Source organism: Bubalus bubalis, chromosome 1, assembly GCF_019923935.1.
Source record: "Bubalus bubalis isolate 160015118507 breed Murrah chromosome 1, NDDB_SH_1, whole genome shotgun sequence".
Lineage (NCBI taxonomy): Eukaryota > Metazoa > Chordata > Mammalia > Artiodactyla > Bovidae > Bubalus > Bubalus bubalis.
This window is the reverse complement of record NC_059157.1, coordinates 36,140,597-36,155,883: the sequence shown is the minus strand read 5'-3', so window position 1 is coordinate 36,155,883 and position 15,287 is coordinate 36,140,597. Positions and strand designations below refer to the sequence as shown.

General features: G+C 40.1%; 1 long non-coding RNA gene across 2 annotated transcripts in view; it reads right to left on the bottom strand.

Moving 5' to 3' along the window:
* LOC123332522 overlaps positions 1-9,493 on the bottom strand; it is a 209,214-nt gene extending 199,721 nt beyond the window's left edge. The window contains exon 1 of one of the 2 annotated variants that reach the window (XR_006640750.1): positions 9,128-9,493. This is a non-coding gene — a long non-coding RNA (uncharacterized LOC123332522). The remainder of the gene's footprint in view (positions 1-9,127) is intronic. The other variant, XR_006640748.1, reaches the window with a different exon arrangement.
* Between the last annotated feature and the right edge of the window lie 5,794 nt (positions 9,494-15,287).

Genomic DNA, 15,287 nt, shown 5'->3' with positions numbered 1-15,287 from the left:
AGTTGAAGATGACTGGTTAAATTTCTCTGTTAACTTCAAGATGGACTTAATCCAAACCATAATAATCACATTAAATGTAAGTGACAATACCACAGTTAAAAGGCAGAGATTGTCGGCTTAGATACAAATCAAGTTCCAATTTTATGCTTCTTAAAAGAAATGCACTTCGAATGTTAATACCTAAGTAGGTAAAAAGTAAGAGGATCAAAGTGATAGCCCATTCTAAACTGATCAAAATAAAGCTATCACTATATTAATGAGCAAAGTGAATTAGAGAAGAATACAATGAAGAAGTAAGGTCTTTTCATAAAGAAGCAATTCATAAAGACAAAACTCTTCAACTTTACATACACATCTTCAAAATACAGAGGAAAATCTGGTAGAACTGCAAGAAGAAACAGATACTTTCAAGGCCATATTTGAAGATAAATACTACTTTCTCAATATAGGCAGAAAATACAAGTGTATGGAAGACTTCAACAATGCTACCAACTAAATCAACTCAATTGTCAATTTTAGAATAAACTTCTCAGCAGAGTATACAGTCTTCTCAAGTGTACATAGAATCAAACCCAAGACCACAGAACAAAAGTCTAAAATTTAAGAGCATTTTTACAAAGAATGTTCTGACCACAACATGATTACAGATCATTAACAAAGATTTTCTGAAAAATCCTTAAGTAGCTGAAAATGAAATAACACTTCTAAAAAACTTGTGTCATTGCAAAAAAATAAAAAAGGAAGTTTGAAATATTCTGACCTCAATGTAAATGGAAGCACAACATAAGTGTCTGGCTAGTATATACACTTTAACATACAACTGACCAAATTTCAGGCAGAAATTTGGACCACAGAATTGTATTCGAAGAAAACAAAACTCAAATTCATGACCTCATGTTCTATTTTAAGCAACTAGAAAAAGAGCAAATTAAACCCAAATGAGCGGAGAAAATGAACTGGTAATCTGAACAGATAGAAGAAGAAAAATACGGGGAAAAAAAAATCAGTGTACCCACAAACTAACTCAAATAACAATCTGGTAAGAGTCTAGTCAGTTTAGCTAGGAAAAGAAGAAGGATAAAACTCAATTTAACTGTGTGAGATTTAAAAGAATATAACTACAAATATGTCATATTCTACAAACATTAACAGAATTTCAAAGGAGTATCATGAAAGATTTTGTGCCAGTAGGTTCAATAACTCCAATTAAATTCTATAATTCATATGAAAATCCAAGTAATTAAAACAGGCAAAACAACTCTGAAAGAACAAATACTGGAAAGCATTATCTGATTATAAGAACAAAAAAATCACAGTAAAAGTTTGTTACTGGCCTCAGTATAAACAAGGAGATCAATGAAACAATAAGAAATCTAGAAGTGGATTCACACACATGAATAACTGATTTTTCATGAAAATTCAGAGGCAACTCAGTGATGAAAGAATAGGGTTTCCACAAATATTGTTAAAAAGTTGTATGTCCTGGTGAAGAAAATGTGATTTTGTTTCCTATCTTGTACAATATATAGAAATTAAATCAAAATGGATCATATACTTAAAGGTAAAACCTAGAACTATAAAAGCTTTTGAAGTTAAAACCTTGAAATTGGGCTGGCAAAGACTTAAGTATGATAATTAAAAATAATCCAAGAAACAAATTGGTAGCATGAGCTTTATCAAAATTTCAAATATTTTTATTTTCACAATATATAGTTAAATAAAATGTAATGGCAAACCACAGTCAGAAAATTTTTGCAAGGTATTTATCTGATAAATTGATTCCAGAAAAAAAGAATGCTCAAAACACAGCAATAAAAAAAACCTAATATTAAGGTAGATAAGTATGTGAAAGACATTTCACCAAAAAAAATGGATGGCAAAAAGACACAGAAAAAGATGCTCAACATGATTAGTCATTAGGCAAATTAAATCCAAATTATAAACCAGGACATGGTTTCTGGATTTCCTAAGATTTTTCATAAATCGAAATAGTTGATTTACAATGTTGTTAGTTTGAGATGTACAGCAAAGTGATTCAGTTATACATATATAAATAATATGCTTTGTTTTTTTTACGTTCTCTTCCATTATAAGTTACTAAAAGTATCAGGTATAGTTCCCTATGCTATACATTAGGTCCTTGTTGGTTATGTATTTGAAATATAATAGTAATAGTGTGTATATTTTATTCCCCAACTCTTAATTTATCCCTCCCTACTCCTTTCCCATATATTAATAGTAAAATATAAGTTTATTTTCTGTAAGTCTATTTCTGTGTTATAAAAAGTTCCTTTGTATCATTTTGGTAGAGTCTACATGTAAGTAATATCATATGATAATTTGTTTTTCTGCCTAGCTTACTTCACTTAGTATGATGATCCCTATGTCCATCCATGTTGCATTATTTCAGATGGCATTAATTCATTTTTAAGGCTGAGTAACATTCAGTTCAGTCGCTCAGTTGTGTCCTACTCTTTGCGACCCTATGAATCGCAGCACGCCAGGCCTCCCTGTCCATCACCAACTCCCAGAGTTCACTCAGACTCACGTCCATCGAGTCAGTGATGCCATCCAGCCATCTCATCCTCTGTTGTCCCCTTCTCCTCCGGCCCCCAATCCCTCCCAGCATCAGAGTCTTTTCCAATGAGTCAACTCTTCACATGAGGTGGCCAAAGTACTGGAGTTTCAGCTTTAGCATCATTCCTTCCAAAGAAATCCCAGGGCTGATCTCCTTCAGAATGGACTGGTTGGATCTCCTTGCAGTCCAAGGGACTCTTAAGAGTCTTCTCCAACACCACAGTTCAAAAGCATCAATTCTTTGGCTCTCAGCCTTCTTCACAGTCCAACTCTCACATCCATACATGACCACAAGAAAAACTATAGCCTTGACTAGACGGACCTTTGTTGGCAAAGTAACGTCTCTGCTTTTCATTATGCTATCTAGGTTGGTCATAACTTTCCTTCCAAGGAGTAAGTGTCTTTTAATTTCATGGCTGCAGTCACCATCTGCAGTGATTTTGGAGCACCAAAAAAATGAAGTCTGACACTGTTTCCACTGTTTCCCCATCTATTTCCCATCAAGTGATGGGACCGGATGCCATGATCTTCATTTTCTGAATGTTGAACTTTAAGCCAATTTTTTCACTCTCCTCTTTCACTTTCATCAAGAGGCTTTTTAGTTCTTCTTCACTTTCTGCCATAAGGGTGGTGTCATCTGCATATCTGAGGTTATTGATATTTCTACCGGCAATCTTGATTCCAGCTTGTGTTTCTTACAGTCCATTAATTATTAGAGAAATGCAAATCAAAACTAAAATGAGGTATCAACTTACATCATTCAGAAAGGCCATCATTTAAAAATCTACAAACTATAAATGCTGGAGAGGGTGTAAAGAACAAGGAACCCTCATGGATTGTTGGTGGAAATGTAAACTGGTGAAACCACTATGGAAAACACTATGGAGGTTCCTTATAAACCTAAACATAGAACTACCATATGATCCTGTAATTCCACTCCTGAGCATATGCCCAGAAAAAAAAATGATATTCAAAAAGATACATGCACTCTAGTGTTCAAAGCAGCACTATTTACAATAGCCAGGACATGGGAACAACAATATTGTCTATATGTCCATCAACAGAGAAATAAAGATATAGCACATATACACAATGGAACATTACTCAGCCATAGAAATGAATGAAATTGGGTCATCTGTAGAGGTGTGAATAGACCTAGAGAAGATCATACAGAGTGAAGTAAGTCAGAAAGAGAAAAATAAATATCGTGCATTAATGCATATATGTGGAATCTAGAAAAATGGTACAGATGATCATACTTGCAAAGCAGAAAGAGAGACACAGATGTAGAGAACAAATGTATGGATACCAAGGGGGGAAGAGAAGATGGGAGGAATTGGGAGGTTGGGATCGACGCACATACACCATTGATACTATGTGTAAAGGAGAACTAAAGAGAAGCTACTGTATAGCACAGGGAGCTCTGTTTAATGCACTGTGGTGACCTGGATGGGAAAGAAGTCCAAAAGGGAGGCAGTGTGTGTTTATGTATGGCTGATTCATTTTGCTGTACATAGTAAAGCAACTATACTCCAATAAAAAATTTTAAAATATTTAAAAAAAATAATGACAAAATTGGAAGGAGAATTGAGGTTTCTGCAAAAAAAAAAGTATAGTATCTTGGAAAATAAGTCATATAAATTTCAAAAATGAGGCAGCAGTCACTTGTGTTAAATAGTGTGGAGTAAAAAATCAGAAAAATCATGGACTATGACAAAAATCAATGTATTTAATAAGATGAAGGTCACAGTCATTGGCAGAGTGATTTGAATAGAGGTGGAAATAAGTCCTTAAAGGTTAAGTTCAGAAAATAAAAAAGTAAACATAGTTAGGTACAGATTAACTCGTTCAACAAGTTACTAATGGAAACAAAGTTTAACCATGTTTAAGGGGAATGTAGGAGCTACATTCCTTAATATAACTACATTGCTTAATATGTTTCAGCAAATACAACTTTGTCATATCTTATGCTGCTTTATTTACATAATTATAATACATATTCAACCGCATTTTGCTTTTATTCAGTTCTTTATATTTTATTCTATTTTGATAAAAGTCAGTTTAATGAATTCTTTTAATGAATAGTATTTTATGACAGTATGGCACATCTATTGTATTTTTCATGATCACTTAAGATTTTTGTTCATTTATTCATTACAGACACTTGGCAATGAACATTTTTGTATCATTTTAGGAAGTTACAAGTTTTATGTACAGAAATAAAGTAGCTGAACACATGTGTTACACATTTAACTTTACTAGATATTGCCAGTTTTCTCAAAAGTGTCCATGATAATTCTCACCTTTACCAGTAACAGGAGAGTAAAATTTCTCCCTTTATCCTTACCATTCTTATTTGTCAGACTTGGAATTTGGCTAATACACTATGTTTTATTGTGTGTGTGTGTATGTTTTCAAATTTTAGTTTCTAGATATGGAACAATGCTCAACCACACCTGAGTTGGACATTTTTATGTTCTTCTCAGTGAATCCCTATTTGGATCCTTTACCCACCTCTGACATCTTCTTATCTTTCTTATTTCCACTCTTGGGCTAAAATGGGAAGCACTCCAGGAGGAAGCCTCAGTACCCCACCCCCTGAGCTTGGCATGAGCTGCCACTCAGAGCACCATCCTGCCTCTGTGTCCAGGACAGCTCCCACTTTTGTCCGACGCCCCATCTCAGGCCCTGGCTCAAAGGGAAGAAGGGGGCCCACAAGGGTCAAGCAGCCTGACTGGTCCCTCTGTGGTGCCTCAATTCATCTCCCTGCCAGGTGCTCCCAAGTCTCTCTGGCTCCTGGGGACCTCCAGATATACACCACCTTTAAGGTGCCCCATCACCTGTGGACCTCCCCCCAACAACAGGCTCAATTTTCATATGTTCCACCATTTCACTCTTCAGTATCATCTCATCTACTTTCTTAAGAGAAAAGTCTCATAGCCCCTGCTTCTCTAAGAAATCCTTTTGTTCTTTTTGATCACTCTGTATTTGTGCTTTCCATCATTATATATTTCATCTGGTTTGAGGAACAGAGGAGAGACTGATGCTTACAACCACTCTGCCCCAGTTCTGACAGTTTCAGAGCATTCTAGCTGGAAGAAAGAGCAACAACAGCTACAACCAGCCTTTACCTTCAGAACTCTCAAGGCATCACACACACACAACTATTCAGCCACTAAGAAATAGAACTGCCATACGACCCAGCAATCCCACTGCTGGGCGTACACACCGAGGAAACCAGAATTGAAAGAGACATGTGTACCCCAATGTTCATCACAGCACTGTTTACAGTAGCCAGGACATGGAAGCAACCTAGATGTCCATTGGCAGACAAATGGATAAGAAAGTTGTGGTACATATACATAATGGAATATTATTCAGCTATTAAGAAGAATGCATTTGAATCAGTTCTAATGAGGTGGATGAAACTGGAGCCTATTATACAGAGTGAAGTCAGAAAGAAAAACAGCAATACAGCATATTAATGCATATATGTGGAATTTAGAAAGATGGTTACTATGACCTTATATGCAAGACAGCAAAAGAGACACAGATGTAAAGAACAGACTTTTGGACTCTGTGGGAGACGGCGAGGGTGGGATGATTTGAGAGAATAGCTTTGAAATATGTATATTACCATATGTAAAACAGATTGCCAGTCCAGGTTTAATGCATGAGACAGGGTGTTCAGGGCTGGTGCACTGGGATGACCCTGAGGGATAGGGTGGGGAGAGAGTGGGAGGGGGTCAGGATGGGGACACATGTATACCCATGGCTGATTCATGTCAATGTATGGCAAAACCACGACAATATTGTAGAGTAATTAGCCTCCAAATCAAGTAAACTAATTAAAAAAAAATGAGCCTGACCCAGAAGAAGACAACAAAGCTTTCCATGTACATCCCTTGACATCACTCAACTTTTAGGTTGTAAAGCCCAGGCACACACTGAAAAAAAAAAAAAAAAACACAGATGACTGGCATTATTAATTCATTACATTTAAAAAATGATGACATTTATGTTAATAGATTATTGAATTAGTATTACAATACATAAGGCTATAAAATTTTAAGGGGATAAAAGTACTCTCAGTTAAAGCAAGATAACTTTTAATGGCCTCACATCTGCAAAATGTGTTTCCCATTTTGTTTCCTTCTCAGCTGAATTAAAGTATTTTAGAGGCCTGTTAAAATATTTTTGCATTATAAAATATAAAATGCTGGAGATCAGTGTAAATAAGATATGTGTGAAGAAGGAGGATTCATTAGAATAAAGGATGGGATTCTCAGCATTAGGATGATTCTCCTAGAAAGGGCTGTTCAACATCTACCCTCCCACACACACACTACTGGATCCCAGCTGGACTTTTTTTATGAGAAGAAAAAATGGGTGGCAAGAGCCTTAGTTTTTAGGGTTTTTTTCTTTTTCTTTTTTTTAAATAATTGTATATTTTTAATGGAAGAGTAATTGCTTTACAGTCCTGGGTGTTCATTGGAAGGACTGATGCTAAAGCTGAAACTCCAATACTTTGGCCACCTCATGTGAAGAGTTGAATCATTGGAAAAGACCCCGATGCTGGGAGGGATTGGGGGCAGGAGGAGAAGTGGACGACAGAGGATGAGATGGCTGGATGGCATCACCGACTTGATGGATGTGAGTGAGTGAACTCTGGGAGTTGGTGATGGACAGGGAGGCCTGGCATGCTGCGATTCATGGGGTCGCAAAGAGTTGGGCACGACTGAGTGACTGAACTGAACTGAACTGAATTGCTTTACAGTATGCGTTGGTTTCTACATAACATCAACAAGAATCAGCCACAGGTTTACCTATGCCCCCTCCCACCTGAACCTCCATCCCGCCTTCCTCCCCATCCCACCCCTCTCGGCTGCTATCAGCCCCTGCGTTGAGGTCCTGTGGTAATGTATGTTTCCATGCTACTCTCTCCTTACATCCTACCCTCAACTTCTCTGCTGCCGCCCACAACCAAGTCCATAAGTCTGTTCTCCATGTGTCTCTGTTTTGACAATATTCAGTTTACAAAAGCACCAAGGTGGCTATTCTCTGTATAGGCTTAGGCTGAATCACTGCTCATCTTTCATGGAGGAAATAATGCCATATTGAAACCTTTGAAGGCTCTGCCAGCCAAAAGTTGGTGTGTGTGTTTTTGTTTTATCCTTTTTGTAATCAACAGGGGACATGTCCATAGTGTGAGGTTAGAACCCAGCGGTGCCTCAGATCCCAGGAAGAAATGGGGCTGGGTAGCAGGCCTGGCCAACTACTACAACCATCCAGGGAGAAAGAGGCTTGAAAAGCCATCAGACCACACCCCACACCCCACACCCCACACCCATTAAGCCTGAGTCTCTGCTGTAGGAATCAGGTGTAGGACTTTGAAAGTCCCCCAGGTGATTCCTCTCTACCCTCAGCCAGAGCTCAGCAACTGTCACAGAGCTTCTGAGGCTGTGACTTAATGCTTCCTGGTTTCCACTCCATAAAGACAGTTCTATTTGATTTTACCCTATTTTACAAGTTTATGATTCCTCCCATTACTGTTACAACTGAAACTCCTTCCGGATAGTTACCAAATTCAGAGAACCTTGAAACAAGTATTGTTAAGAATTTCCATCTATTGATTCATTCACCTGCAAACAAAGGAATGTTTTAAGGTCATCATCTGCTCTGTGCTGCTGCTTACATTGAGAATCACACACACAAAGAAACTCAAAATAGATTTTTCAAATATAGCTTTCTTTCTCTGTAAAACATCCCTTTGTGATGATAGCCATTACACAAGCATTTTTATTTTAATTGAGTGTTTCATTATCCTTAAAGCGAATCAACCTGCAGTGCTCTCCACACAACCATTAGTCTGAAGAAAATCGCCCTCAGATACCTTGCAAGGCAGCAAAATATATAGATACTAGGATCCAATGAACAGTTCTTCCAAAAAAGGTAGTTGCTATTGTAAACAACTTTGGCCTCCAAGAATGATGTGGCACGTGTTCACCTTAAATTTCACTTTTCTAAACAGAAACCATTTTACCTTCTCCTCCCGAAGTCCTAAGTGACCAATATGTGCTTATAGGTTTGGAGAAAAGAGATTCAAACCCTGGCTCTCTATTTCGAGCTGCAGTAAAACGTACAGACTTTTATGCTCATCCCACTAGCAGTGATGAGTTTGCCCTGGGTCATCCTTGGCCAAGTCAGCAAGACCCTCGTAACCAACAGGACACATTTAACACATGAACAGTTAGAGGCGACGCGGTTTTTATTCTGCCAGTTTGTCCGCAGAGGAGAGGAGACGCCCTCTCCCTGTGAAGCTACAGGACGGGAAGGTGGTGGGACACACGGTTCCAGACGCTCAGAGAAACCGGGGGACCAGGGCCAGGCCCGTGAGCATCCTCAGGGGGGCCCGCGGTCTCCAGGGGCGTCCTCGGAAACTCCGCGGAGCAGCCCCAGGCTCCCCGACACGCCGGCATCAGCTTCCCCTCCCTGCTGCAACAAACCACCGCAAACAGAGCGTCACAGCACAAGGAAAGTGAATTCCTACCTTCAGACGTGGGAAATCAGGGTGCTGGGCAGCGCTGGTTCCTCCGGGGGGCTCTGCACAAGAACTTTCTCTCTGCCTGCCAGCCCCATCTTCCCGTCACGCACCATCTTGCTTCAGCCCAAGGCTCTGAGCCACCCCCTCCCTCTTAGAAGGCTTGATCCTGTTGAATCCACCTGCATCAACCTTATCTCCCATCATTAAATTACTACCTTTATTTAACCCCACTGTGCAAGATAGTGTACTCACAGGTTCCAGGAATTAGGATGTGCACATCTCTGAGAGGGGAACTGTCAAGCTCAGCATGATTTCCATTGTTAGCATACACTTGCTGTGTGATTTTTCTCCTGAAAATGATTTAGGGATCATACAAGAAAGATGTTGCACAAAGACCTTTGGGTAACTCATAATGAAAGGGAGCAGGACCCTGTGGTCCATGCCACCACCCCCACCCCCACCATGCTCTCTGTCTGCCTTTTCTTAATGGAAAACTGTAGTCAAAGAATAAGTTTAATCACAGAAGTGTGAACATGCAGAAACAAAGGAAAACAGTCAAAGGAGATCAAATAATAATAAAATAGTCACTAAGCAAAGCCAAGACCTTTAGTTCCTCCTTATGGTCCATAGTGGAGAAGGCAATGGCACCCTACTCCAGCACTCTTGCCTGGAAAATCCCATGGACCAAGGAGCCTGGTAGGTACAGTCCATGGGGTCGCTAAGAGTCAGACACCACTGAACAACTTCACTTTCACTTTTCACTTTCATGCACTGGAGAAGGAAATGGCAACCCACTCCAGTGTTCTTGCCTGGAGAATCCCAGGTATGGGAGCCTGGTGGGCTGCCATCTATGGGGTCGCACAGAGTCAGACTTAGCAGCAGCAGCAGCAGCATGGTCCATAAATAATATCCCAAGCCATGTCCTGATAGCTGTCTCGCAGATACTGAAACCCCCACCAGGTGAAGAAGTTAACTAAATGATGACAAGACTGTAGCCATGACATAAGCCAAGAATTGGCCTCAAAGAATGGAAACCAACTTACCCTGGAACTGAAGACTAACTGTAACTAAAACAAGCAAAATGACACCGCTCAGACCACCAATGACCAATTTCAAGATGACTGTCAGAGCTGACTGTGCTGTTTCTGCATGTAGCCCCTCCCCTGCCATTAAAAACTCTTGTCCCACTAGGTCGTCAGTGGGGGGAATCTGCCTCTGAACAGATGTCTGCCCTCCCCCATGACCCCCCAGTTGCCAGCATCTGAAATAAAGCAAACTCTCCTTTCTACCATGGCTTCCCTGATAGCTCAATTGGTAAAGAATCTGCCTGCAATGCAGGAAACCCTGGTTCAATTTCTGGGTTGGGAAGATCCCCTGGAGAAGGGATAGGCTACCCACTCCAGTATTCTTGGGCTTCCCTGGTGGCTCAGCTGGTAAAGAATCTGCCTGCAAGGCAGGAGACCTGGCTTTGATTCCTGGGTTGGGAAGATCCCCTGGAGAAGGGAAAGGCTACCCACTCCAGTGTTCTGGCCTGGAGAATTCCATGGAGTGTATAGTCCATGGGGTTGCAAAGAATTGGACAGGACTGAGTGACTTTCACTTCAGTTCCTTTCCACCAACCTGGTCTGCTTACTGGATTTTGAGCAGTCCAAAAGCAGCCAGACCCCAGCTGTCAGAAACAATAACACCAGGTGAGGTGAGAAGACTGATAGAGCCTATCCGTGTTTTTCTTTCCCTTAAAATATGCTTTATTTTAAATTTATGGCATGTTTATTTACAAGTGGAATTTAATATCAACACATTTTTCATGTCGGCAATGAGGCTATAAATAAGTTGCTCATAGTGGAACCTGGATGACCTACTGGAGTTTTCTTTTTAATAAAAAGTTAAACTGTGGTTGGATGTACATCAGTTATCACTATGGTAAGATTTCCATAGAACACATTAGATATGGAATAATATGTAAACACATTTGGAGCTGTGCTGTACTGAAGAAGGAATAAATAAATTCATGGTATATACTTAACAGGGGATAAGAATGAGAGGGTTATAACAGGGAGAGCCTATCTGAATTTTAAGTTTTCTTACCAAACATAAATGAGAGCAAATATTAATAGAAGAGACCCATGAAGCTTGGTTTCTACTACTGCAGCATAGCGATACCTGTTAATACTATTAACACTGTGCTTTCTGTGGGCCAACTACTGCAGTAGGTGCTTGATACCTGGGACCCCGTTAGTACTGCAAGGATCTCTCTCATTTGCTAATAAATAAACTGGATCCAATAGAATTTAAGTAACTTAGCCAAAGTCACAAAGCTAGTAGGTGGCAAGGGGAGGTTCTCATGCTGGTCCATGGGCACCAAAGCACGTGCTTATTCCTGCTGCACGCGGTGCTCTGACTCCTGAGGGCACAGGAGGCTGGGGGAACAGCGGTAGGGCTCAGAAACCTGCTTCCTGCCCAAGCTCAGTTGCCACTCAGGCTGTGAGAAACAGCGTCATTTATAAAAGGAAGGATCTCCATCGACCTGTCTCTTCCTTCTTAATTTCTCTAAGTCTCAAAGGAAAAACTTCTTCACTTCTTCCAAACGAAGACTTGATGACAACAGTCATCCAGGTAAACGTCTCACTCTCAGAAGCATCTCCTAACAGAAGGTTTTCCTGAAAAACTGTAATCTTGCCTCCTATCACTGATAGGATATCACCTTTCAGTCACCTTTAAATTTCTTCCTTCAGAGAAATGATTTTGACACATCATGTCAATATGACAGTTCTTTCTCTTATCTATTTGTGTGGTTTTTTAAAATTTTAACATAGTTCGTTGAAGTTTAATTTATATTACAGTGCACTCACTGAGATGTACATTTCAACGCATCTCGGTAAATATATACACCCATGTCACCACCTCCCAAATCAAGTTCCCATCACTTCAGAAGTTCGTTCCTGCATCTTCTCAGTCAATCCTGTCTTCACTGTAGTCCTCAGTCAGTTCAGTCGCTCAGTCGTGTCTGACTCTTTGCGACCCCAAGGACAGCAGCACGCCAGGCCTCCCTGTCCATCACCAACTCCCAGAGTTTACTCAAACTCATGTCTATTGAGTTGGTGATGCCATCCAACTATCTCATCCTCTGTCATCCCCTTCTCCTCCCTGTAGTCCTGCTGCTGCTGCTAAGTCGCTTCAGTCGTGTCTGACGCTGTGCGACCCCATAGACGGCAGCCCACCAGGCTCCGCCAGCCCTGGGATTCTCCAGGCAAGAACACTGGAGCGGGTTGCCATTTCCTTCTCCAATGCATGAAAGTGAAAAGTGAAAGTGAAGTTGCTCACGTGTCCGACTCTTAGCGACCCCATGGACTGCAGCCTACCAGGCTCCGCCGTCCCTGGGATTTTCCAGGCAAGAGTACTGGAGTCGGGTGGCATATAGTCACTAGCAGTCCTAAACAGCCTGTTTAGTCCTAAACAGCCTAAAAACCCTGTAGTCCTAAACAGCCACTAATCTGGTTTCTGTCATGGCAGATTATATTGGTCTTTCCTTGAATTTAATGTGAATAGAATCAGATAGTAATACTTTCTATGCCTGGCTTCTTTCACTCAGGGTGATGGTATTTTGAGATCCCAGTTGTTTTATCATCAGTAACTAATTCATTTGTATCATTGGGTATTATTCACTCAGAGCTGTATGTCTAAGAAATTACAGCACATTGATGTGAAGGATGTATTGGACTTCATAGCACTAACTCTGAAGAGAAAAAATAGTTGCTATAAAATTACAATATTTAACCCACAGAATCTAGCAAAGTAACCACCATGTTTACCATACAGCATTTTATAGTCCATTTAATTATTTCATTAAAAATGCATAGTTACCAATAGCTATTACGTTGTAGAATTCCATGTATTAATATGATTGCTGTCATATTCCTACTTTCAACCATTGCTTAGCACGAGTTTCCTCTACAGTTTTCATTTGGTATTATTAAAAGAAAAATGGTTTATCATTTGATATTTTCAGTGCCATTTACAGCATACTCTAAATATAAATTAGGGATTACGGAACATGTAACATTTATTCAAAAGATCAGCTATATAAATACATATTCAGAGATTTAATCATTTGCTTATACTGGAAATTACAATTGAATGAGTTGAGATGTGCCAGATACTATTTGTGGGCACTCAGCATATTTCATACCAATCTATAAACTCTCTGCTGTATGCAGAGGTATAAACCTGAGTGCTTCACTTGCAAGTGTGTCTTGCCAGGGAGGTTATAGACAGACACTGCCAACTCTGTGGCTTTAGGAAGGTGAAAGAGATTATTCTCAAGTGGCCACTGCAATGAGATGCATGGGTGTCTGCGACTTGCTGACTTGGGATGCTGCCTGTGGATTTTGGATGCCTAGCTGTGAATCATCTACTTTAGCACAAACACGGCTAAGGCTGGTGGAGCAGCTACCCTGCAACCCCCAAGCTTCTGTATTTTTGCACTTTTCACGTTTTCCAATGATTTTGTTAGCCTCTTATGTCATGTATTAAAAGTGTTACTTGTAGTAGGAAACATCAAAGTCATGCAATCTTACCATCTAAAGAGGGGAATAAAAGATAATATGCAAAAACTCAGCTGAGAGTCCTAATGCAATGACAACTGAATACCAAGGACAGAGTATTGATATCTCTGGAGGAGAGGCTGAAAGAAAAAGGGTCCTACCTGTGGCACAGCAGGAGAGGAAGACGTGGCTGCTCTGGAAGAGGGGACGAACAAACCAGCCAGAATATTAAGGCTGAGTGTGCTCAGCGTGCTAGTGATAACTGGAAGTCCTACACAAAGGAAGGGTTTTACACTCACTGAAATCTGTTCCTCATGGTCATGCATCATCTGTTGACTTAGAGACTGGGGAGAGGACAGAGGACCACAGACAGCCCGCTTAATGATGAAGAGAGAATGATGCAATCAGCTCCCCCCAAGGAAAGGCATGAAGCATGTCCCCAGGCTCATGTCTTACACTGGGTCGGCCAACAAAGTGCATTCAAACTTTTCCATAAGATGTCACAGAAAAACCCAACCAAACTTCTTGGCCAATCCCATATGACTAGCCAGTAATCAGTCCCATAACCCACAGAACTTATGGTTTGTGACTTCAAGTTTCAGGGAGACCTAATGGAACTTCTCCTTTTCAAAAGTCAGCTAAATTCAACACCACATTTCTCAAGGAATTTCAAATGTAAAGGAATGTTCAAAGACATTTTCAAAATGTGATGATTTCTATGATGTGTCTACTTAATTTTCTTATTAGCCTTTGAATAGGCAAATGTATCTTAGAGAATGGCAATGCAATGCCATTATGTACCAGGAAGCATTCCAGTTGCACCCATGTCTTATCTTTGCAAGTGCAAATTAATGCAAACTTTGGAACCTGCAATGAAAGCATCTATTTGAAAAATGCTTTATTATCTATACCAAGCAAGAGACACATGACATGTGGTTTTCCTTCTTTTGGTAGCAATGTTGTTGTTGTTGTATTAGTCACTCAGTCATGTGTGACTATTTGTGACACCATGGACTGTAGTCCACCAATCTCCTCTGTCTATGGGATTCTCCAGGCAAGAATACTGGAGTGGATTGCCATTCCTTTCTCCAGGGGATCTTGCCGACTCAGGGACTGAACCTGGGTCTTCTGCATTGCAGGCAGATTCTTTACCATCTGAGCCACCAGGGAAGCCCTGTAAGTGTATGTAATTTCTCAGTGCTCAGGGCTGTGTCATCCCCATCACTGTCAAAGACTAGTCTTAAGGTATCTTGATCACTTGATATCAGTTTGGACATGATACTATTTGCCATATTGATCACATGATGATTAGATGTGTTAATCATGAAATGATGACTATTTTATTCTATTTAGTTACAAAATGGTCTTATCGAAGAGTGAAAATCAAATGAAAACCAAGGGCCAACCAACTTATGGAAGGTTCTATGAATCTAGTTATTTGGAGTATGTTAATATTGTTTCTCTAAAGATAAAAACAAACAAGAGAAGTGTTTTGCAATTTTCACCTTTTAACTCTATGAAAGAGACACGTTTCTCTGTATTGTGAAAGTTATATAATGTAGCTGTGTGTGTGTATGTGTGTCTGTGCCTGTGCCTGTGTCTGTGTCTGCTCAGTCGTGTCT